This window comes from Scyliorhinus canicula, chromosome 8, assembly GCF_902713615.1.
Source record: "Scyliorhinus canicula chromosome 8, sScyCan1.1, whole genome shotgun sequence".
NCBI lineage: Eukaryota > Metazoa > Chordata > Chondrichthyes > Carcharhiniformes > Scyliorhinidae > Scyliorhinus > Scyliorhinus canicula.
In genome coordinates, this window is record NC_052153.1 from 152,299,571 (window position 1) to 152,324,294 (window position 24,724).

Consider the following 24,724-nt stretch of genomic DNA (forward strand, 5'->3'; position numbering starts at 1 on the left):
TGCTCACCCCAGTCCAACGCCCGCATCTCCACATCATGAATATATTTAAAGCTGGGATAGACAGATTTTGCGGCCCTCAGGAAATTAAGGGGTTTGGGAAGTGGGTGGCAAAATGCAGTTGAACCTCAAGATCAGCTGTGTTGGTATGAATGGCGGAGCAGGCTGGATGGGACTTGTGGTCCACTCCTCCTCCTGTTCTTCAGGGTGATTATGGATGGACAATAAATGCTGGCTTTGTCAGTGATGGCCGCATCCCATGATTGAATGAAAAAATACATGTTTGACTCCTGGATGGTAGCTGGAAAACGGACTCAGGCGAAAGATCTCTGTTCATGACATTCGCAGGGGCTAACCAAATGGTCAACAAAACAGATATTCTGCAACTGGTAGAGCGGATTGACCAATGAGGACAATCTGGATAGCGGATATAGCCAATCATTTGATGTACTTTTCACGCAGCAGCCATTGGGGTGAGCCAGCTAGCATTTGCTGCCAATCAGCAGCGCTGCTTTCCGCTGGTGTGTCTGGTGCTGGTGGTCCTGAGCAGCCCGGAGGCTGCGGGGCGATTGGTGAGTTCTCAGTACGTTCACTCAAGTTATGCCCGTCGACATGTCCGCTCCGTCCTTTAAATGACACGTTGCATTAGCTAAGTCTCTGGCAGGGGACAAAAGTTGCTGTCGCCGCCTCTTGTGTACCTGAGGCACTTTTTAATCAGGTGCAGCCCAAGTGTGACGACGAGCCTGCCACCGGACTGCCTTGCAAAACAAGAAGTTGTGAGGGAAAACTCCCTGACAACGGAGCCTGTGGCGTTTGGCTGGAGCGAGTGGTGTTTGTTCACTTGTCTTTCTTGAAACCAAAACACGTCCAGTAACAGTCGGTGACGTGTGCAGGCTGCATGTCTCCAAGTTGTATGCACCTTCTGAGAGATGCCAAAAAGCCATCGGGGTAAATGGTGAAAGATGGATGACTGAATCCTCTCGAGCCGAGACGTGGAAGTTCCGGAGCCAGGTCGGGATCGTTAAGACTTCCCCGGAAAAATCCAGACTTTTTTTCAGGTATGTGACCCGGGAGCTGCGCAGTCCCCCCCCCCCCCCAAAGTGAGGGGGCTCCCCAAGTGTCGCCTCCTTAATCCTCAGCGAAGCTTTGTCACAGACTCGCGCAACATCACTGCAACACTCCAGTTTTAGCAAAAGTTTGATGTGAGAAGCGGATTTTTTAAAAAAACGGACAGGGTTCATTGAAAACCTGAAGGTTTGGGTCGGTTAATTCTATTTTGCTAGGATTTCTAGTTTCGATCGTGAATTCTTCCTTCACCCAAGTGTGGGACGACCGTGAGTTGTGTGACAGGCTAGCATCACTTGGAAGGAGGCGTGTCAGCGTCAGGCATTATTATGATGATTTGATTTTCGGTATTATCCTACAAAAGTAATGTAAACTCCCATTTGGTCCGCCCAAGATACGCTTATCAAAGCTCACTTTTATGTACCTTCCTCCCCTTTGTTTCAATTCATCCAGTGCAACCTGAATATGAAATTATAGTTGCATTGGAACTTGGCATTAAGCATGTCTGGAGTCCAATATTTCCAGCACTTTCTATTTTTATTTCACACTTGCAGCATCTGCAGTGTTTTGCTTTTATTCTGTAGTTCAGCTCTTGTGATTGAACCCAAGTTTGTGCTGAGGTCTGGAGCCAATTGGCCCTGGCAGAACCGAATCTGAGCATTGACAAAAAAGGTTATGGGTGCTGCTCGGTGCACGACTGTTGTCGACTTGTTGCGCCATCTTGACGATTGGCAGATGACTGATGGAGCGTCAATTGGCCAGATGGGATTGGCCTTGCAATAGCTCAGTGCATTGTCTAGTAGATGCCAGTGTTCTGGCTGAGTTGGAACAGTGTAGCGAAGGGGTCAGCTAGTTCTGGGGCATAAGTTTTCAGCGCTATATCTGGTTGTTGTTGTGCGGGCCTTTTCGGTGCCCTCTGAAGTCGACCATGTGGGTGAATTCTGTTCCTTTTTTTGCTTTCCTCTTGTCTGTTGTTTTGTTATACTTTTACGACTCCATACCATCACCATTTTGTGAACTGCTTATGTGCCAAGTTGCTGAGAAGCTTGCCTTATTGATCATGCCTCTCCCCTCCCTCTCCCCTCCCCTATCTCATGATGAATTTTAATCCATAGCATGACTGAAATAAGAATAAGGAATATATGCCAAGTGTTGTCCCATTGCTTACAATATAGTGCACAGCAAAGAAATATCAATGAAGTGTACTACCACACCACAAAATATTCTCATAATTTTGGAGTAAACATGATGTGATGGATCTTAATTTCAGGATTAATTAGTAAAAAAATTCTAAATGCAACAATATTTTAAACAAAAAGCGAAGGATTAATGAAACACAGAAGGGGCAAAATAAAAGTTAGGGATGCAATATTTGTATTGGCAAAATGAAGGATATATATATTTTTAATTAATGTTCGGCTTTTTAACAATTTGATTATTTTTGATCTTAAAGTGGTTAGAGAAAGGAGAACGAATGTTAGCAAATATGACTTTTTGCACGGTAGTACCAAATTGATTTGGTATTGTTTTTCGTTATCATAATTATTTTTCAAACCTTCTGAAATAAATTTTAAAAACACAGGTGGTGGAAGTGATCTGCATGGCTGGGGTCGGGGGGAGGGGGGGGGAGACGGAGAGGGGGATACAGGTCTTGAAAAGATTGTGGGGAATACGAGGGTGGTTGGTATTTTTCGTTTTAATTATACTTCTAGAGACCCTGATTTTAAATTTTTCAGATTTTTGTGTCTTACTTTTTGTTTAATTGCATAATAGGATCCCAGAATAACATTCTTTTCTGCAGGATGAATTTTGTGTTTACCTGGCTCAATTTGTTGCTGCAAATATTAATTTTTGGAAGAGCAGCTGATTCCCTCAAGCTGTTTCTGATACCTGAAAAGATTACTGTCTGGTACTGCTGGTGTTGACTGTAACTTTCAGCTTATTTGCGTATCTTGTACGTTTGAAAACGTGCAGATGGTGAAGACTGGGAAAACAATTCAGCACCTAGAGGGTTAAAGGTGTAGCTCCGGCAATGCTTCAAAAGGAAAACCGAGGGATAATGCACAGCATTGCGTGAGGCAAATCAAAACAAGGACTGGCTCAAAGGATTGCTAACATGTTGCCAAACTGCAGATTTATTCACTGTTAACTTGAAGGCGCAGGAAAGTTCTTGAGTCAGAATTGCACTCGGAACATTCTCATGCTTTCCTTACTTGCACAACTCTCCACAAGTCACAGTGCAAAATGGAAGAGCGTGGGAATTGACTTTGCATTCATGGACTGTACATTAGTGACAAGAGTTGCTTGTGTACCCTATGGGTTTGCTCATGAAGCACAGACAACTTTGTATGGTTTTGTTGTAGCTAGCTACTAGCACAAGTAATGGTGGTTAGCTTGAGCAGGGCTATAATACAATCACATGGTTTCGGACAAAATCAGAAAACTGGAACTTTAATCTGGATCCTACTGTTGTGATATTGCCCCCTTGTAACATACTGCGTCAATTTTTTTTGTTGTTCATTAGCAGTTATAAATTTTAGTGATATTCCCCTCCTAGTATTTCGAGCTGCAATGGACTTGATCGAGGTTTACAAATTGAAGGAACCAAGTTGTGTTTACGTAAACCAATTAATTCCACTGAAGTTAGGAAGAACCAGGGATCCCACTTAACACATTGTGTGAGTGCGAAACTAGGCAGAGTTGAGCAGTTGGTCTTTCCCCAGAGAATACTGGACCTCTGGAACAGGTTACTGGTTCATTTGACGAATGTTGATTCGCTGTATTCTGTCAAGCGAGAGATGTATCGGTTTCTAATTGAGGCGAAGATCACCTCGCACAGTTCTGTGTTGTACATCAGGGCCTGTGTTATCTCCTGTCTGGGTTTTGATTACCTACTCAGGTTGGAGAGCAATGTCCCATCACATTTCCCTCCTAATTGATCTGGATTTTTCATCTTGAGATGTGGAAGGTTTTTCCATCAGTTTCTTTTGCCTCTCCCAGGAGATTATAAGGATTAAGGTGGGTTGGAAATGCATGTCTTTGCTTGTGGGATGTTCTTGGAGTCGCAGTGGCTAGTGCCATTTCTAAGTCATTGATTGTACATAGCATTTATTTAAATTATTACACCGAGGGCGAAGTGGTATGGCTATTTCTTTTTGAGATGTGTAGTGGAGAATAGCCACAGGGGGTCAGATGATCAAATACTCTATTTTGCTACATGACTTCCAAAGATGTTCTAACACTCAAGCAAAATATTTTTGTATGAAGAACAAGATGTCTATTCCTCTTTGTGTTTACTGACTACACAAGCTGTAAGAAAATGAAATCAACGTTGGGACAATGAGAATTGTTTGTTATGGTGGATATTTACCCACTGTCAAATATTGATTTTGGCCAGATTGTATTTCCTGTCCAGTTAACTATAATGTTGTTCACCCTTTGCACTGAATCAGCAGTTACTGCAGGAGGAAGGATATTTTGCTAATTTGGGTCACAACAAACCTCCTCCATTATCCATATGCACAAATAACAGTTGTTGAAGAGAAGTGATGGAGGCTCTCAATTTAACTCCATATTGTAATGAAGACAAACTTAAAAAAAAGTTTTAAACTTGCTACAGTGTAACCTTCTGCAAGTTGTGACATAGGTGAAATATTTAAAAACAAAATGAAAATGTAATTTGCAAGGTATTTTGGTAATGTTCCATATGGTACGGCACTACTTGTTTTTAAAAGAGTCAAACATGGTACAGTGGCTAGAACTGCTGTCTCACAGCGCCAAGAGTCCCGGGTTCGATTCCAACCTTGGGTGACTGTCTGTCTGTGTGGAGTTTGTATGTTATCCCGCGCCTGCGTGGGTCTCCTTTTGAGTGCTGCAGTTTCCTCCCGCAGTCCAAAGCTTTGCAGGTTGGGTGGATCAGCCATGTTAAAATTGGCCATAAGTATCCAAAAGGTTAAATGGGGATAGGGTGGGTTGTGGGCCTAGGTGGGGTGCTCTTTCAGAGGGTTGGTGCAGACTAGATGGGTCAAGTAGCCTCCTGCACTGTAGGATTTTATGATTCTATGAAATACTTCCAGGCAAAAAGTTTAAACTGCTGCACTCCCATTTACTTTAGACCAGAAGAATCAAATGATTTTCTTGACTGCAAGGCAGTTTGGTGAATTTGGGTGCAAGAGTAATTTCAACAACAGGATTTTATTGGCGTTTGTGTAATGATACAAAGGACTGCAGAGCATTTAGAGATTTTGGGTAAACTGTAGAGAAATCCTAGGGTGGAAAGTGAGAATAAGGATATCTTTAGCAAAGCATCATGGGACAGAATTTTACACATCACAGGCAGATGTGTACCTGACCCAGAAGCACCCAGTGAAATGATGCACAAAACCATGCATGACGATGTCGGGTGCGCGTCCTGGCTACATTGTGTACTCAGATGTTCTTTTGGTTGGTGGGCATGAGCGGGTGTTGGCTGCATGTCCACCAACAACTAAGCAGCCAGTTGAAACATTAAAAGTCCAATTGGCTTGAATTTTATGTTGCCTGTGTGATTTTTAGGTCGACACGCGGGCAGATACCCAGTCCATTTTTTGCCGATTTGTCATCCAAGGGTGGGATTGAAGGAGACAGGAACAAAGGCAGGGTGAGTTTGTAAGAGTTAGTGAGAGTTAGGTGTGAGTTAAATTAGATTTGTAACTGTTTTCAGTGCTTTCATATGAGATTTCTGTATATTTTATGGGCTCTTTAGTCTGGTATCTGCAGATGGGTATTGTTTACTCAGCAAAGACACATCCTTGAGGAAGAGAGGAGGCTTGGTGGATGCAGGCATCACCTCTAAGGAGAGGCGCAAGCACAGGGTTTTGTGGGCCAGCAGGTAGGACGAGGAGGTCAGGTCTGCAGAAGATGCCACTATACAGCTGCCAAGGTGTATTGACAACAATCAAACTACCTCAACATCAGAGGTCCAGTGTCCTGGAGGCTCTGCCTCTTGAGGGAAACTATCAGTTCCTGAAGGCAAATCATTGGGCTGGAGATAGCCTCCAACTGTGTAGATGGACCACTGCACGTGGCTGTGAAGGTCACTGTAGCTAGCCCGTAACGTTTATGTCTTTGGATCTTTCCAGACGTCAGTAAGTGATCTTTGTGAGGTCGTCCAGTCAGCTGTGTGTAGTTGTGTCAAGCTGGTTACTAACGCTCTGTGCAGGCAGGTAACAACCTTCATCTATTTATGGACGGATCAAACCAGGCAGTCTGAGCAAGCCAGAGGTTTTGCAGCTATTGCAGGGTTCACCTGCAACAAGGGTGCCATTTATTGTATCCATGTAGCCAGCCAGGCACCTTTTTCGATAGGAAGGGGGTATCGCTCCATTGGTGTTCAGATAGCGTACGACCATAGGACTCAAACCCCAGTACTGGTCTCCACAAACGGGGGCCAGACAGAATGGTACTTGGTGGGGCGGGTTTCCAGGCGTTCGGAGGCCCCCAGGTGGTCAGCTTCTGAGCAGAGTGGCACCCTGGCACTGATGCCATTTGATCACCATGGCACTGGCAACTTGGAAGCAGCACTACCATGGTGCCTGGCTGGCAGTGCCATGGTGGGGTGGTATTTTGCCTGAACCGGGGATCGGGCTCCCCTGCCCTTGGGTGGGGATCTCAAGGACCTCCCAGCTGGTAAGTTGGGGGGATCCGGGGATCGTGTTGGGGGATCGAGGGACCGGGGCGCCCAGCCTTTCGGTGCAGAAAATGAAGGTAAGTGTAGCCTCGATGTGACCCTCTCCGCCGTGGCCTGATAAAAATAACAATGTTCCGTTCAATAGCAAGGCTATTCCCAGCACTTCAATGTGCCAGGAACCACCCTGCTAAAACCCGCCTGCTCTGTTTTTTTGTTAATAGTGCCCAATAGCTCTGTTTAAAATTAAATTTTGGTGCCTGCAATACCCACCACATGTCGCTCATAGGCGTTGTGTGTTGTGCTCTTCATAATCTAGCACAATATTGCCTCAAGACCTCTCTTGTTGCCCCTGCATTCAACGCCATGGTCTGATGTGACCAGCACTAAGAACAAACATGAGGACTGCTCGGGTCACAGCAACACAAACCTTTTACCTTCTTTGCAGAGTACCAGACAACAAAAAGGAGATAAAATGTTTGGCAAAGTAACACTGACACAAAACTATATTTGGTGAAAGAAATAAAAACAAACCATGAAAACCCCTCCGGTGCTCAAGATGCCTATGCTTTCGAGTGCTATATTCTGGTGCTTCCCCCTTGCTGGTTGTAGCGTTTGAGGTAGATTACTGCCTCTGCGCTCCCATGGCACTGATGACCTTGGCAGGTGTCCTCTGGCCCGGTGCCTGAGGTGGTTCCACCTAGGAGGGTGCACGCAGTACTATGGCTGGGCACTCCTCAGTTGGTGGGGCCTCAGAAGGTGCCTCACTCACTGGCAAAGGAGCTGCAGCCTGTGTCCAGAGCACCCTGAGAGGAGTCCACAGAGACAACCGGCAGCTCATCTGCACCTTGCTGCTTACGAATGACGGATGGGCACCTAGCACAGAGACAAGATGCCTCATCCAACACTCTCACTGGCCTGTATGAGCGATTGAAGGTCCAAGTGCAATCTGAGGAACCCTTGAACATGCTCCTAGAGCTGCCTTTCCATGAGAATCATCACTCTCAATGGAGGAGGCTGAGTGCTCAGGGTCAACACACTGCTGATGCTCCACGAGGATTCCTCCATGACAAAGGCCATGGCATGCAGACTCTCTGGGATCTCCGCCTGATCTTTCTGCGAATCCCGCTGGACATCCACTTGGTGGTCAATTTAGAGGCTTGTCATCTGCCTTGGATTCAGCACTGTCTTGGTCTCCAGTGGTCCTCCGAATGCTGGTGGCCTGGGCACATTCTGCCTCCATCAGCTCAGCCAAGTGTGGTGTGCCCTCACCATTATGCAATCCCAACTATGCAATATGGGGTTGAGTAGGGTGATCATTGTTCGGCACAACATCGAGGGCCGAAGGGCCTGTTCTGTGCTGTACTGTTCTATCTTCTATTCTATCTAAAAGTGCCCGTTCAGCATCCGTGCTTGGCGCTGGGAGTGAATGTGATGTTGGTGCTTCCCTTGAAGCCCTGTGTTTGTGGGAGGGTCAGTGGGCTTAGCGGAACGTCCAGAGTATAGAATCTCTGTGGGATAGAAAGAAAATGCCGTTAAGAACATTCTCAATAGGTGTCCATGCAAACACAGCGTTACCGTTCCTCAACTGCCACATGCCTCAATTAGGCTTTCAGAGTGGCCAATCCATGGGATCTGTGGATGTGGCCTTTTCAGTGACGATGGGATGAGCTAGCCCTTTCTGCAAATTGCCCCATTCTCTCGGCCCACTGAATTATTTTGTCCTCTGGCACCTCTGTCTCACTGACTCCTGCATACTGTGCTCCTCGCTTGCTCACAAAGTCCATGGCGTCCATCTCCAATTGGGAGAGTATGGCGAGGTTGGGCTCTCCACCAGCCACATTCGTGCGGTCCTGCAGTCTGAAGGCCACAAGCCTTCTTTGCAGCACCATTCCAGCCTCATGACCCTCCCACCTGAATGCACAGCCTCAAGTGCCCCTCAGACTGAGATTCCTCACCCTTCCGTACATTGAAGGTGCATCCACCCATGACATTCAAAGGAAAATGTGCAATTTTGCACGATGCATCTCTAGCCACTGAGCGCATCGACTGATACCCATCCTCTACACCTTCCATACTAAGTGCTTGTGAAGTGCAATTAATGAATCATTTCTGACACTGTTTCCAGGTGCGGTGCACCACATCATAACATAAGACACAGGAGCAAAATTGGGCCAAAATTCCACCAGCACATCTCCTGTCCCACCAGGGGCAACAACACTCTTGACCACTGCTACTCAAAAATCAAGGGCGCCAACCATTCCATCCCCCGACCGCACTTTGGGAAATCAGACCATAAGACGGTGCTCCTTCTCTCGGCATTCAAGCAGAAACTCAAGCGGGAGAATCCAGCTAAGAAGGTCGTGCAGTGCTGGTCCGAGGAAACAGAAGAGCTCTTGCGTGACTGCTTAGAGTCAGTGGAATAGTCCACATTTAAGAACTCCGTGACCAACTTAAATGAGTATGCCAACACCGTCACAAACTTCATCAACAAATGTGTGGACGACTGCGTGCCAAAGAAAGAAGTACGTACATTCCCCAACTGGAAACCATGGCTCAATTGCGAGATTGACTCCCTACTGAAGGACAGATCTGAGGCGTTCAAGTCAGATGACCCTGACCTATAGAAAAAAATCCAGGTACAACCTCCGCAAAGCCATTGAGATGCCAAGAGAGAATATCAAACCAAGCTAGAGTCACAGACAGACTCTCGGCGATTGTGGCAAGGACTAAACGACGTAACGGGCTACAAAGCGAAGCCGAGCAGTATCTCCGGCAGCAGCGCACACCTCCCCGATGAACTCAATGCATTCTATGCTCAGTTCGAGCAGGTAACCAACAATCCGCTGTCGAGTGCCCCAGCAGCTCATAACTCACCCATACCCACCATCACAGCTTCCGAAGTCAGATCGGCCTTCCTGAAAGTGAACCTCGGAAGACGACGGGCCCGGACGGGATCCCTGGTCGTGCACTCGGAGCCTGTGTGGACCAGCTGGCAGAGGTGTTCGCGGGCATCTTTAACCTGTCCCTACTCCACTCCGAGGTCCCCACCTGCTTCAAGAAGACCGCCATCATACCAGTGCCAAAGAAGAACCAGGCAACGTGCCTCAATGACTACCGTCCGGTGGCCCTGACCTCCGTCGTAATGAAGTGCTTCGAGAGGTTGATCATGAAGCGCATCATCTCCATACTCCCAGAACGCCTTGATCCACTGCAATTCGCATACCATCGCAACCGGTCCACAGCAGACGCCATTTCCCTGGCCCTACACTCATCCCTCGAGCATCTCGACAACAAGGACTCCTATTTATTGACTACAGCTCCGCCTTCAACACCATAAACCCAGCCAAGCTCATATCAAAGCTCCAAAACCTAGGACTTGGCCCCCCACTCTGCAACTGAATCCTTGATTTTCTGACCAACAGACCACAATCAGTAAGAATGAACAACAACACCTCCTCCACAATAGTCCTCAATACCGGGGCCCCGCAAGGCTGCGTACTTAGCCCCCTACTCTACTCCCTGTACACACGCGACTGTGTGGTAAAATTTGGTTCCAACTCCATTTACAAGTTTGCTGACGATACGACCATAGTGGGCCGGATCTCGAATAACGACGAGTCAGAATACAGAAGGGCGATTGAGAACCTAGTGGAGTGGTGCAGCGACAACAATCTCTCCCTCAATGCCAGAAAAACTGAAGAGCTGGCCATTGACTTCAGGAAGCAAAGTACTGTACACACCCCTGTCAGCATCAACGGGGCCAAGGTGGAGATGGTTAGCAGTTTCAAATTCCTAGGGTGCACATCTCCAAAAATCTGTCCTGGTCCACCCATGTCAACGCTACCACCAAGAAAGCACAACAGTGCTATACCTCCTCAGGAAACTAAGGAAATTCAGCATGTCCACATTAACCTTACCAACTTTTACAGATGCACCATAGAAAGCATCCTATCTGGCTGCATCACAGTCTGGTATGGCAACTGCTCGGCCCAGGACCACAAGAAACTTCAGAGAGTCGTGAACACTGCCCAGTCCATCACACAAACCTGCCTGCCATCCATTGACTCTGTCGACACCTCCCGCTGCCTGGGGAAAGCGGGCAGCATAATGAAAGACCCCTCCCACCGGGCTTACTCACTCTTCCAACTTCTTCCATCGGGCAAGATATACAGAAGTCTGAGAACACGCACGAACAGTCTCAGAAACAGCTTCTTCCCTGCTGTTACCAGATTCCTAAATGAACCTCTTATGGACTGACCTTATTAATACTATACCCCTGTATGCTTCATCCCATGCCGATGCTTATGTAGTTACATTGTATACCTTGTGTTGCCCTATTATGTATTTTATTTTATTCCCTTTTCTTCACATGTACTTAATGATCTGTTGAGCTGCTTGCAGAAAAATACTTTTCACTGTACCTCAGTGCATATGACAATAAACAAATCCATCCAATCCAATTAGGCCATTCGGTCCATCGGGTCTGCTCCACTATTTGATCATGGTTGATATGTTTCTCATCCCCATTCTCCTGCCTTCTCCCTGTAACCTCTGATCCCCTTATTAATCAGGAACCTATCTATCTCTGTCTTGAAGACACTCAGTGACTTGTCCTGTACAGCCTTCTGCAGCAATGATTCCCATATTCACCTCCCTCTGGCTGAGGAAATTCCTTCTTATCACAGTTCTATAGGATTGTCCCTTCAGCCTGAGGCTGTGCCCCAGGGTTCTAGTCTCTCCTAATGGTGGAAACATCTTCTCCATGTCCACCGTGTCTGGGCATCTCAGTATTCTGCAAGTTTCAATGAGACCCTCCCTCATCCTTCTAAACTCCAAGTACAGACCCGGAGTCCTCAAACGCTCCTCATATGACAATTCCTTAATTCCCGGGATCATTGTGAGTCTCCTCAAGATCCCCTCCAGGTCAGCACATCCTTCCTTAGATATGGGCCCCAAAACTGCTCACTATATTCCAAATGGGGTCTGAAAGATCCTTTTATAGCCTCAGAAGTACATCTCTGTTCTTGCATTCTTGCCGTCTTGACTTGAGCGCGAACATTGCATTTGCCTTACTAACTGCCAACTGAACTTGTATGATAACCTTAAGAGAATTATGAACTAGGATCCGTAAGACCCTTTGTACTTCAGATTTCGGAAGCCGTTCCCCATTTAGAAAACAGTCCACGCCTCTATTCTTCTACCAAGAACCTCACACTTTTCCACATTGTATTCCATCTGCCACTTCTTTGCTCACTCTCCTAGCTTGTCCAAATCCTTCTGCAGCCTCCCCGCTTCCCCAACACTATCTGCCCCTCTACATATCTTTGTATAATCTGCAAACTTAGCAACAATGCCCTCAGTTCCTTCTTCCAGACCGTTGATGTATATTGTGAATAGTTGTGGATGTATATTGTGAATAGTTGTGGTCCCAACATTAACGCCTGTGAACATCACTTGTCACTGGCTGCCATGCTGAAAAATACCCCATTTCCCCCCGCTCTGCCTTCTACCAGTCAGCCAGGCTTCTATCCATGCTAGTGCCCTGCCTCTAACACCTTGGGCTCTTATCTTATTGAACAGCCTCTTGTATGTCACCTTGTTAACGGCCTTCTGGAAATCCAAATGGATCAGTTTCACTGTCTCCCTGTCTAACTTCCTCATTACCTCCTCAAAGAATTCTAACAGATTTGTTCGGCATGATCTCCCCTTGATGAAGCTGTGCTGACTCAGCCCTATTTTACAATGCACTTCCAAATACACCGCAGTCTCATCTTTAATAATGGACTTTGTAATGATCCTCCTGTTCAAACCTGGTTTCCCTTGTGTATTCCCTTTACTTTCTGTTTTCTTTGCTGTTGTAACTTTTGTGCCTGGACAGTTGCTGAGCTTTATGCCTTTCAAATGGACTGTACTTTTAATTTTATAAAACAAATGGCAGATGTGCTCATTGGTCTGACCTCAGGAACAATCCCTGGTGAGTTGTGCTGCTTGGTTTGGTCTGGTGATGACCTATTCAGATGGACTTGGCTGGCAGCCAATCGGCTACTTTAATTTCGCAGGACTTGACTGGCTCTCAATGCTGATTAGTATGGGCTGTTCCAGAATGTTTTTTTTTTATTCGTTCATGGGACGTGGGCGTCGCTGGCTGGGCCAGCATTTATTGTCCATCACTAATTGCCCTGAGGGGGCACTTAAGAGTCAACCACATTGCTGTGGGTCTGGAGTCACACGTAGGCCAGACCAGGTAAGGATTTTTCTTCAATAAAGGACATTAGTCAACGAGAAGGATTTTTGCGAAAATCGGCAATGGTTTCGTGGTCATCCGTAGACCTTTAATTCCAGATTTTCATTGCATTAAAATTTCACCATTTGCAGTAGTGGGATTCGAAGCCATGTCCCCAGAGCATTACCCTGGGTTCCTGGTTTACTAGTCCAGTGACAATACTACTACACCACCGCCTCCCGAAGCACAGACTTGTTCTCAGGAATTAGTTGTTTTCGCTTTGAATCTAGAAGCTGGGCAGCCACAGGTCGGAAGTCTCTGTCATCTGATGACCTTTCTCTCTCAGCACAGCCTGTGAGACAGTTGACAAGTAGTCAGTTTTGTTTTGATGAAGCAGCTGGAAGGCCAGACCTCTGAGTTCTCTCTTACCTGATGGATTTTTTCTGAAGGACCATAGAACATAGAATATCGAGTGCAGAAGGAGGCCATTCGGCCCATCGAGTCTGCATCGACCCACTTAAGCCCTCACTTCCACCCTAACCCTGTAACCCAATAACCCCTCCTAACCTTTTTGGACACTAGGGGCAATTTAGCATGGCCAATCCACCTAACCTGCATGTCTTTGGATTGTGGGAGGAAACCGGAGCACCCAGAGGAAACCCATGTAGACACTGGGAGAACGTGCAGACTCTGCACAGACAGTGACCCAGTGGGGAATCGAACCTGGGACCATGGTGTTAGCCACTGGGACAAGTGCTAGCCACTTGTCAAGGATAAAGATTTTTCTCTCTGCAATCAGTTTAAACTGCAGGAGGAGCCAGTCCAGCACCAGCTGCAGGCAACGGTGGTTGTTTGAAAACACTTTAAATTCTCATGCGGAAAATTTTTATCTTATCTTAGTGAGGCTGATAGTTAATCTGGTGGGAGCAAGGTAGAATTGGCCAGACGTGAGGGGGATCTTCTGTGTGAAGGCCCAGGTGAATGCAAATTAAAGTGACTCCCTAGAGGAGATCCCACAGCCTGAGGGTCTGGCCTGAAGGTTTCAGCGAGAAGCTCCAAACCAACTGATGGTTTTAGTACTCCGCATTCTTGGAAGATAGCTGGCTGCAACAATCTCAATATCAGCAACAAAGACACTTGTATCTTTCTCTTCCATCATACTACCTTATAATAAGAGAGATATACCTTATAATAAGGCAGCACAGTAACACAGTGGTTAGCACAATTGCTTCACAGCTCCAGGGTCCCAGGTTTGATTCCTGGCTTGGGTCACTGTCTGTGCGGAGTCTGCGCATCTCCCCGTGTGTGCGTGGGTTTCCTCCGGGTGCTCCGGTTTCCTCCCACAGTCCAAAGATGTGCAGGATAGGTGGATAGGTCATGCTAAAATTGCCCTTCGTGTCCGAAATTGCCCCTAGTGTTGGGTGGGATTACTGGGTTATGGGGATAGGGTGGAGGTGTGGGTTTGGGTAGGGTGCTCTTTCCAAGAGCTACTGCAGACTCGATGGGCCGAATGGCCTCCTTCTGCACTGTAAATTCTATGACATTTGGTCTATCATTTTACTCCTTTCCCCTTTGTGCATGTCTTGTGTGTGTTAGAGTAGAGGGTGGAACTGTAAAGGAGGAAAAGATAATAGATTAGCTGGCCGATAATCTACGAAAATCATTGCATGTCTTATCTCTCATTATAAATAAATAGTTTCTTTGTGTTTCGCTTACAAATCTGATGCCTGTAAGTCATTGGAGCAGTCAAGGCCCAAAGATCTCCAAAACTATACAAGCTATTGGTTAATTCACTTATATTAGGACTCCGGGGCCTGTGGGGTTGGAATTTACTACACTCTAGCCCAGGGTATCGTAACAACTCTAAAATCTTACCAACGATCGAAGTCAGGTTAATCGGCCTATAATTTCTTCTGCCTCCCTCCCTTCTTAAACAGGTATATTGCATTAGCCATTTTCCTGTCCTCTGAGACCCTCCCTGACTCCAGTGATTCCTGAAAGATCACCACCAACGTCGCCACAATTTCCTCAGCTATCTCCATCAGGATACTGGGGTGTAGTCCATCCAGTCCAGATGATTTATCCACCTTCAGACCTTTCAGCCTGTGGTAGTCACCACTGATGTATATATTATATATATCGTATGTTGGTATAGGTGCTTTACGGTAAGGCCCCTGTACTCCAGGTACGGGGGTAGATCCCTGCCTGCTGGCTCCGCCTAGTAGGTGGAGTATAAATATGTGTGCTCCCCGTACAGCAGCCATTTCGTCAGCTGCTGTAGGAGGCCACACATCTCAGTGTAATAAAGCCTCGATTACATTCTACTCTCGTCTTTGCGTAATTGATAGTGCATCACAGCCTCCCTACCACCTTTTCCATAGTGATGGCCAGTACACTCACCTCTGCCCCCTGACTCTTTTGAATTTCTAGTATGCCTCTGGTCTTTCGCCATGAAGACTGATGCAAAGTACCGATTCAGTCCCTCTGCAATTTCTTTGATCCCCATTACTACTTCTCCAGCTTCCTTTTCCAGTTGTCCAATATCCATTCTTGCCTCTCTCTTACCTTTTATATATCTAAAAAGACTCTTGAATTTTATTTTGTATTCTTTTTTATTACTCACTAGCTGACACTCATATTTCACCGTCTCCCCCCTTATTTCTCTTTTAGTTGTCCTCTGCTTGCTATTAAAGGCTTCCCAATCATCTGGTGTCCCACTAATCCTCTCCACATTGTATGCTTTTTCTTTTATGCTGTCCCTGACTTCCCTTGTCAGCCGTGGATGCCTCGTTCTCCCCTTGGCATGTTTCCTCCTCCTTAGGATGAATTTCTGTTGTCCTTCCAATTAACCCCCAAAGACTTCTGTGTTCGCTGTTCCACTGTCTTTCCTCTGAGGCTCCCCTTTCAATCAGCTCTGGCCTTCTCCTCCCTCATGTCTTTGAAGTTACCCTTATTTAATTATAATACCGTTAATCTGATTCCAGCTTCTTCTCAAACGGCAGGGTGAATTCTATAATATTGTATTCACTGCCCCTTAGGATTCCTGAACCTTAAGTTCCCTAATCAAGTCTGCCTCATTACACATCACCAAATCCAGAATTGCCTGTTCCCTAGTAGGCTCTGTCACACGCTTCTCCAAAAAACATCTCTTCGACATTCCAGAAATTCTTTTTCTTGTCATCCCCTACCAACCTGATCTTCCCAGTCCGCTTGCTTATTGAAGTCCCCCATGATTAAGGTAATGCTGCCTTTCTTATATGCCTTTTCTATCTCCTGATTTATTTTCTGCCCCACACCCTGACTACTGCTAGGGGGCTGTACATAACTTCTGTCAAGCTCTTTTTTTTCTTTTGTAAATCCTCAACTCTACCCACACAGTTCAACACCTTCCGACCCTATATTGCTTCTTGCTATCGATTTAATTTAATTTCTTACTAACCTCGCCCCTTTGCCCATCAACTGTCTCTTCGATAGAACACATATCCTTGAATATTCGATCCCAGCTCTGATCCTCTTGCTGCTTTTCATACTCTCTATTCTATTACTTGTTCTGGAAACTTTACTAACCTCCCCTGAGCCATCATTCCCTTTAACTAGTTTAAAGTCCTCATCATTAACCTGCCCTCCTACCTTCTCCTTTAATGTTGATTTTCTAATTTTCCATACAACTGAACCCCCCCCCCTTTCACTATTTAGTTTAAACCCTGTCTACAACCCAGTCAGTGATTCGCCATGACTGTTCTCGGCATGATTCAGGTAAAGACCATCCCATTGAAACAACTTGCTCACCAGCACGCCCACCTCTGTTCACACCTTGTTAGTCTGGTGGAATGGCCTCCTCCTGCCATCCCGCAGCATCATTTCATCACGCCGGGCACTCTCTCCGGTTGCATGCAGGCTGTCATCCATAATGCATGGGGCAGAGTGCCCACCAACATTGAACAGCCTGTCTGCCACGTCCACCCTTTGCATCCTTCTTACAGCTGCCTGGCCTCCTTTTATTCTGCTGCCCCCCCCCCCCCCCCCCATACCCCTCCCCCCACACACCCCCGCCAGAGATAAAATATAAAATGCTGCCTTTTAAATTAATACAAAAATGCCTTAACATTGAGTAGGCTAGAGTTGAATTGTTGGCTTGCAACAGGATATGTAAGTTTCTTAGATAGAAAGTATTCGTTTGGTATTGAAGACGTTGCTGCTGCAGTACTGATTCATGTTGAAATTATTGGAAAACAAAATGTTCGATGTAACACTTGCTTTAGGTTTTAAATTGACTGCAGCAGTGTGCTGGATAATATTTAGCTTCCACTTCAAACCACAAACTTTTGCGCAAAAATTTGACCATAGATTATGTACACCAGGACAAAAAGTACTGTGGTGCCACATTCCTAAAATAAGACCATTTTTCACATCAACCTTCCAAGTTCTTGTTTTTTTTTGTGTGTGGAGACTAATAATTTCTGGAACAGTGCCCTGGTTATACTGCAACCTTTCAATATGAATTGTGTAATTTTAAAAAAATCCAAAAATAATTTCAATGAAGTCAAAACCTGGGTTGCCAAGTTCCCCTGAATAAAGTTGACATGCCCCTTGGGTTCGAGTGCAAGTGGTTTGAAGAAAGTTGTAATATTACTTAATTTTTTTCTGGCATAGATCCCTGCTTTGCATCTGCACTTAAGTTTCAGGAAAAACTTTGAACACTTTGGAATTGGGCTGGTGAAAGACTAAAGTTTAGTGGCCGGATTTGACTGATGGAAAAACATCTTTGCGTTAAGGAAGCATTTTGTATGGACTAGTAATCCTGTCGGCGGTATTTTCTGCACTTTATTTTAGTTACCACAAATATGCTGGAAAACTTTAATATCCAAATTAAATTTAAACACTTTTTCTCTCATGGCATTTAGGTGTCGCTGACAAAGCCAGCATTTGTTGCCCATCATGAATTTCCCTTGAACTAACTGTCTTGCTCGCCCATTTCCGAAGGCAGTGAATAGTCAACCACTGGCTGGATTCTCTGCTTCGCCATGTCGGATGCAAGAATCGCGATTAGATGAAGAATCGCGCAAAATGGAAGCATTCTTTTTTTCATGCCTGGCCATGCTCCGGTCCCTTACTGGCGGCGATATCGATGTTTGCGCCCATGCTAGCAGGTCCATGCAAGACTGTAATTTACATGGATTTATAATATCATTAATGGGTTGGACACTTCATGCTCTGCCCCCCCCGCGATCCTTCAACCCTCTTAGCTGGAAGTCTCGCGGACGCGAATCGGTGCAAGTATTTACAAGCAGGGTCTGGCTACCAAGGTTGAAGGGGGGGGGGGGGGAGGAGGAGTGGGGGGAGGGATGTGGGATGGCGAAGGAGGCGATAAACACTGTGGAAAAGCTTCAAAGATTGTGGGGTTTGCTGGGGGTGGTTGTCCGGGCCGGGACCGTGCACTCAGGGTATCCCCTTCTGGATCGGGTGGCTTGGCTCAGATCAGTATTGCTGCAGTACGTGTTTTCAACGCACCCTTCTGGTGCCATTTACAGGCTCCTGGCTGCTCATACTGCTGACTGTGTTCAATGAAAGCTCAGAGATACTCTGGTCCTCTGGGAGCCCACCCAGCCAGCCTCTCTGAACAACCTCACACTCCAGCTGTTTCCACAAGGGGATGGGTGTGGCCAAGCTCAACCAGGGGCCCACTAGGTGTTGGCACTCAGAAGCATAGCCTCACTGCAGAGGAAGCAGAGATCAGCAGAGCTCATGCCAATCAAAGGACACCTGCATCGTTGCCTTTGAAACCCTCCCTGGTTCTCTACTCCTCAGGGCAGAGACTTATCAGTGGTCCCCACCCCTCAGGATCACTAACTGTCTCCTCCTGGTGAGGCTGACAGTGCTGACTGCCTCTGCCACCACCTCCCAGGTGCTGTTCAGGGGAGCAGGCTTGAATCTGCGCCCCCACCCGGTGACGAGGGTGAAAAAGGATTCCCTTTACTCCACAACAGACTAGTAATGGGTGTCACAGATAACTGAGGATGTCTCTCTCTTACAGGTGTTGAAACCACAAGATGGCCATTGCCTGGCACTTATGTGGCACAAATGTAACTTGCCACTTGTCACCCAAGCCTGGATATTGTCCACGTCTTGCTGCTTTTGGACATGGACTGCTTCATTAACTGAAGAGTCGCGAATGGTGCTGAACCTTGTGCAGTCATCCGCAAACAACCCCACTTCTTGACTTATGATGGAAATGAGGTCATTGATGAAGCAGCTGAAGATGGTTGAGCCTAAGATACTACCCTGAGGAATTCCTGCCAATGAATGTGGCAGCTGAATCTCAACACCTGCTCACCATCATCACTCACAAAGTTCGATTCCTCTACAAGAGATTGTCTTTTGGAATAACGTCAGCACTAACTTTATTTCAACGGTCAATGGACCAGATCCTTTGTGGCTTACAGTGGGTACATTGTTACTTTGATTATTGATAACAGGCACCAATGAACACTTACGACACAAAGAAGCCTCACTGCAGTCCCTTCAGATGCATGGGCTTTGTGTCAGGAAAGATAAATGTGAATTATTTCAGACATCCAGACAATATCTTGAACATGCAATTGTCAGTAAGAGTCTGCAAAAAGCACTCACAAAGATGGAAGCTATTATGGAGGCTCTACATACAACAAATGTCACTCAACTTGGGTCATTCCTGGGTTAATCAACTACTATGGAAAATTCACCAAAATCTGGAACCCTATTGAAACCGTCCACACCTTCCTGTGGGCAAAACAGGCATGGCAATGGACACCAGAATGCGAAAAAGCATATCAATCTGCAAAAGAAGCTCTGAAAAAGTCAGAAATGTTAGTACATTTCAACCTGAAGTTACCATTGCAACTTGCCTGTACGGTGTTGGAGCAGTGGTGTCACACATGTTACCTTCAACGGAAGAAACCCCACTAGTGTTTGCATCTCATCTGTTAACAAGTGCAGAATTTAACTACGCTCAGTTGGGGAAGGAGGTATTTGAGTGTGGAAAGTTCATCATTACCTGTATGGTCGTCACTTCATATTGCTAACGGACCACAGGCTCTTAACAACTATTTTTGAGCCATACCAAGGTATCCTTTTGTTGGCTGCAAGTGGGCTCCAACAATGGTCTTTATACTATCTGCTATCTGCGCATTCCAATGAAATCAAGTATCGTCAGTCAGAAAATTATGCCAGTGCGGGAAGCATTATCATGTCTACTGTTGCCAGCTGGTCAGAAATGACCTAGTCATAATTTTAAAAAAATTGAGCACAGATCAAGACTGCAGCTCCAGTCTAAAGACATACCAGAAATGATCCTGTGATGGAAAAGGTACTTGAAATGGTATTAAAAGGGAAGACAGCAGGAAAACATCCTGAATTGAGGCTGTATATTTCCAGGGGAACAGCACAGGACAGTTACCTGTTGTGGGTGGATGAGAATAATTATTCCTCCAATTTGTAACAAAGTGTAATGGAACAGTTACATGAAGGACACCCAGGTATAGTTCAAATAAAGGAATTAGCACAAAGTTACTTTTGATGGCCAGGAATTGATGCCCAGATAGAAGTAAAATCAGGACTGTGCCAGTCATGTGCGTTGGTAAGGAATGCATCACTGTTGTTCTCACTACATCCATGGGAATGGCCAAATCTGCTCTGGCAACGTCAACACGTTGACTTTGCTGGCCCATTTGAAGGGCACATGCTCATGAACGTTGTAGATGCACACTCAAAGTGGCTTGAGGTTGGTCTCGTGAAGTCAATCTGTGCAGAACAAACCATTTTAGAAACTCAACAAGATCTTTGCGGGATTCAGAAAACTAGAGTAGATCGTGAATGCCAATGGGCCACAGTTTACAGCCCTAGAGTTTAAGACCATAAGACCATAAGACATAGGAGTGGAAGTAAGGCCATTCGGCCCATCGAGTCCACTCCGCCATTCAATCATGGCTGATGGGCATTTCAACTCCACCTACTCCACCTACCACCTCTTTGAAGACTACTTAAAGATATGGGGATATAAACATATAAAGTCAGCATGTTGCCACTCATCCATGTTTAGCCAAAAGGTCTATCCAGTCTTTGAAGCATGCACTGAAAGCTTCCTAGGACCAAGGTTTACTTCATCGCTATGTGAACATGTTTTTAACGGAATACTAGAATATGACGCATGTGACTATACAAGGTTCCCCAGCTTTGCTATTGGTGAAAAGGAAGCTGAGGGCTACCTATGATTTACTCTTGCTGGAGGAGACATCTGACATACGAGAGTAAAACCAACAGTCACAGATCTTGAGACGAGAAAGTTTGAACTGAGACGTTTGCAACGAACAGCCACCGGTCTTGAGATGAGAAAGTAGCTCGAGGAAGTGTGCAGCTATACCATGAGTGAGAAGTGGGCCCCTGCGATGGTATTGGCTCAGACGGGTCCAACCTCATACACAGTCCAAACAACAGAGAAATTCATGTGGAGACGCCAAACGGATCAAATATTGTCAACACACGTTAGTGTGCCAGTGCCAGAACTACCTCAGGAGGTAACAGTTCCCATTCCATCTGACTGCATAAGTTCTAGTCTATCTACAGAAGCAGAGATAGCTCCAGAAATGCCTGCTACTATGAGTCCTTGGAAAAAGAGACTTCCGGGGTGAGACATCCACAGGAGAACCTGAAAATACATCCAAGGTCGAGAATACAAAGTCCTGGAAGTGCGTAGGCAACCAGCAAGAAATAGACGCCCAGCTGATCGTCAATCTTGCGCGCGTGTGTGTGTGTGTGTATGTAAATGACTAGGTTAAAATACTAGTTATTAGTTGTGTTGGACCTTGGAGGAATGTTATATATATGGGTTATAGTAGTTGTGTGCATTTCTCTTTCAGAACCGAGTCATGTGACATGCGTGATGAAGCCGTGCTTACTCAGTCCTATTTTATCATGCACTTCCAAGTACTCCGCGATCTCATCTTTAATAATGGACTCTAAAATCTTACCAGTGACCAAAGTCAGGCTAAGCGACCTATAATTTCCTGTCTTCTGCCTCCCTCCCTTCTTAAACAGCGGTGTTACATTAGCCATTTTCCAGTCCCCTGGGACCCACCCTTTTTCAGGATGGCAGCCAGTGATTCCTGAAAGATCACCATCAATGTCTCCTCAGCTATCTCGTTTAGACCCTGGGGTATAATAAATCTTTGTTAATGTTGCTTTCAACCCACGTACATAGAACATAGAACAGTACAGCACAGAACAGGCCCTTCGGCCCTCAATGTTGTGCCGAGCCATGATCACCCTACACAAACCCACGTTTCCACCCTATACCCGTAACCCAACAACCCCCCCTTAACCTTACTTTTTGTAGGACACTACGGGCAATTTAGCATGGCCAATCCACCTAACCCGCACATCTTTGGACTGTGGGAGGAAACCGGAGCACCCGGAGGAAACCCACGCACACAGGGGGAGGACGTGCAGACTCCACACAGACAGTGACCCAGCCGGGAATCGAACCTGGGACCCTGGAGCTGTGAAGCATTTATGCTAACCACCATGCTACCCTGCTGCCCCTGCTATCAGCAAACTATATCTTTTGTACTGTTAGTCTAAAGATAAAACTTGGAGGGAAGCAGTGAATGGGAAAGAGTTGGTGAGAGGGAGGGCAGGAGAGACAGCGAGCAAGTGGGAGGCTTGATGAATGGAAGAACCCACTCCAGAATGGCACTCACCAGGTCATGTGACTCTATGTTGGACCCAGCATGAAATTACCTTAAAATGGAATTCCCAATGCTTAAGTGTGTGTACAAGCACCATTATATCCACAACATTAGAGCTGAGCGACTGCAAATGGGACTAATTAAAATGGGGACTTATTGTACACAAGATGCACAGCAGCAAGGTGCATCAAGGCACCTTCGACAGCACCTTCCAAATCGGCAAACTGCCACTTAAAAAGGGCGGCATGATAATACCATTACCTGCAAGTTCCCCCTTTCCCCCCATCCCCAACAAGCCACATACCATCTTGACTTGGAACTACGCTCCTTCACTGTCATTGGATTAAAATCCTGGACCTCCTCCTCTTAACTGTAGATGGAGAGTATCAAGCCCAGGTGGACTGCAGCAGTTCAAGATGGTTGCTCATGACGGGCTTTTGGAGATAGTCAACAAATGCTGGTTGAGCCAAATCTCATGAAAGAATAACAAAAAAGCACTAGAATAACAAGTGTTTTTCTCTCTCGCCGGGAAGGACGAATGGCTTCTGCTCTCGCTTTTCCACCAGTCCAAATCCCGGATTACAATTTAACCTGCCAATCGAAAGTATTAAACTGGACCCTGATTGAAGCAAATATACTTGTAATGGAAAATTTCAATACACAGGAACATATCAATATGCCAGAAAATGGAAGTACAACAGAACAGGAAATTATATTTCTTGTGCATGGTCCTATCAAAAATAAGCCTGTATCATGGAAGGGAACTTGGGAAAATAAATTTAAAATCTGTTAAAGAACAGGTTGTGGGGAAAGGTGGTCAGTCCGTGGCTTACAAGGGAAATTAGGGATAGTATTCAATCGAAGGAAGTCGCATATAAACTGGCCAAGAAAAACAACAGGTTTGAGGATTGGGAGCTGTTTAGAATTCAGCAAAGAAAGGCCAAGGGATTGATTAAGAACGAGAAAATAGAGTATGAAAGTAAGCTTGCTGGGAATATAAAAACTGACTGTAAAAGTGTCTATAGGTACATGAAGAGAAAAAGATTGGTGAAGACAAATGTAGGTCCCTTACAGTCAGTAACTGGGGAATGTCTTATAGGGGACGAAAATGGCTAAACAACTAAATCCATACTTTGTATCTTTCATCACAAATGAGGACACAAATAAGATATCAGAAATGTTGGGGAATGCAGAGTTTATAATAATCTTTATTGTGATAACTAGGCTTACATTAACACCGCAATGAAGTTACTGTGAAAAGCCCCAAGTTGCCACATTCCGGTGCCTGTTTGGGTACACAGAGGGAGAATTCAGAATATCCAATTCCCCTACCAGCACATCTTTTGGGACTTGTGGGAGGAAACTGGAGCACCCGGAGGAAACCCATGCAGACCCCTTACAGACAGTGATCCAAGCCGGGAATCGAACCTGGGACCCTGGAGCTGTGAAGCAACCGTGCCACTCACTGTGCTACCGTGCTGCCCCTTAGTGAGAAGGAGGAACTGAAGGGGACTGTGTTGGGGAAATTGATGGGATTGAAGGCTGATAATCCCCAGGACCTGATACTCTACATCCGAGAGTACTGAAGGAAGTGGCTCTAGAAATAGTGGATGCATAGGTGGTCATCTTCCAGGATTCTATAGACTCCTGAACAGTTCCTGCAGATTGGAGGGTGGATAATGTAACTCCACTATTTAAAAATGGTGGTTGAGAGAATGCAGGGAATTATAGACCAGTAAACCTGACAACTAGTTGACAGACAGGAAACAAAGAGTCGGAATTAATGGGTGTTTTTCAAATTGGCAGGCAGTGACCAGTGAGGTACCGCAGGGATCGGTGCTGGGACCACAGCTATTCACAATTTATATTAATGATTTAGATGAGGGAACAAAATGTCACATCTCCAAATTTGCAGATGACACCAAGTTGGGTGGGGGGGATGAGCAGTAAGGAGGATGCAAAGATCCTTCCATGTGATTTGGACAAGTTGAATGAGTGGGCAAATGAATGGCAGATGCAGCATAATTTGGATAAATGTGAACATCGGTG

The 24,724-nt window shown here is 45.8% G+C and overlaps 1 protein-coding gene across 2 annotated transcripts in view; it reads left to right on the forward strand.

Annotated features, from left to right (window-relative positions):
- Positions 1-544: 544 nt before the first annotated feature.
- Positions 545-24,724, forward strand: part of arhgef28a (Rho guanine nucleotide exchange factor (GEF) 28a) — a 571,388-nt gene continuing 547,208 nt past the window's right edge. For both annotated transcript variants that reach the window (XM_038805467.1, XM_038805468.1), the window contains exon 1: positions 545-1,055. The gene's annotated coding sequence lies outside the window, so the exon portion shown is untranslated. The remainder of the gene's footprint in view (positions 1,056-24,724) is intronic.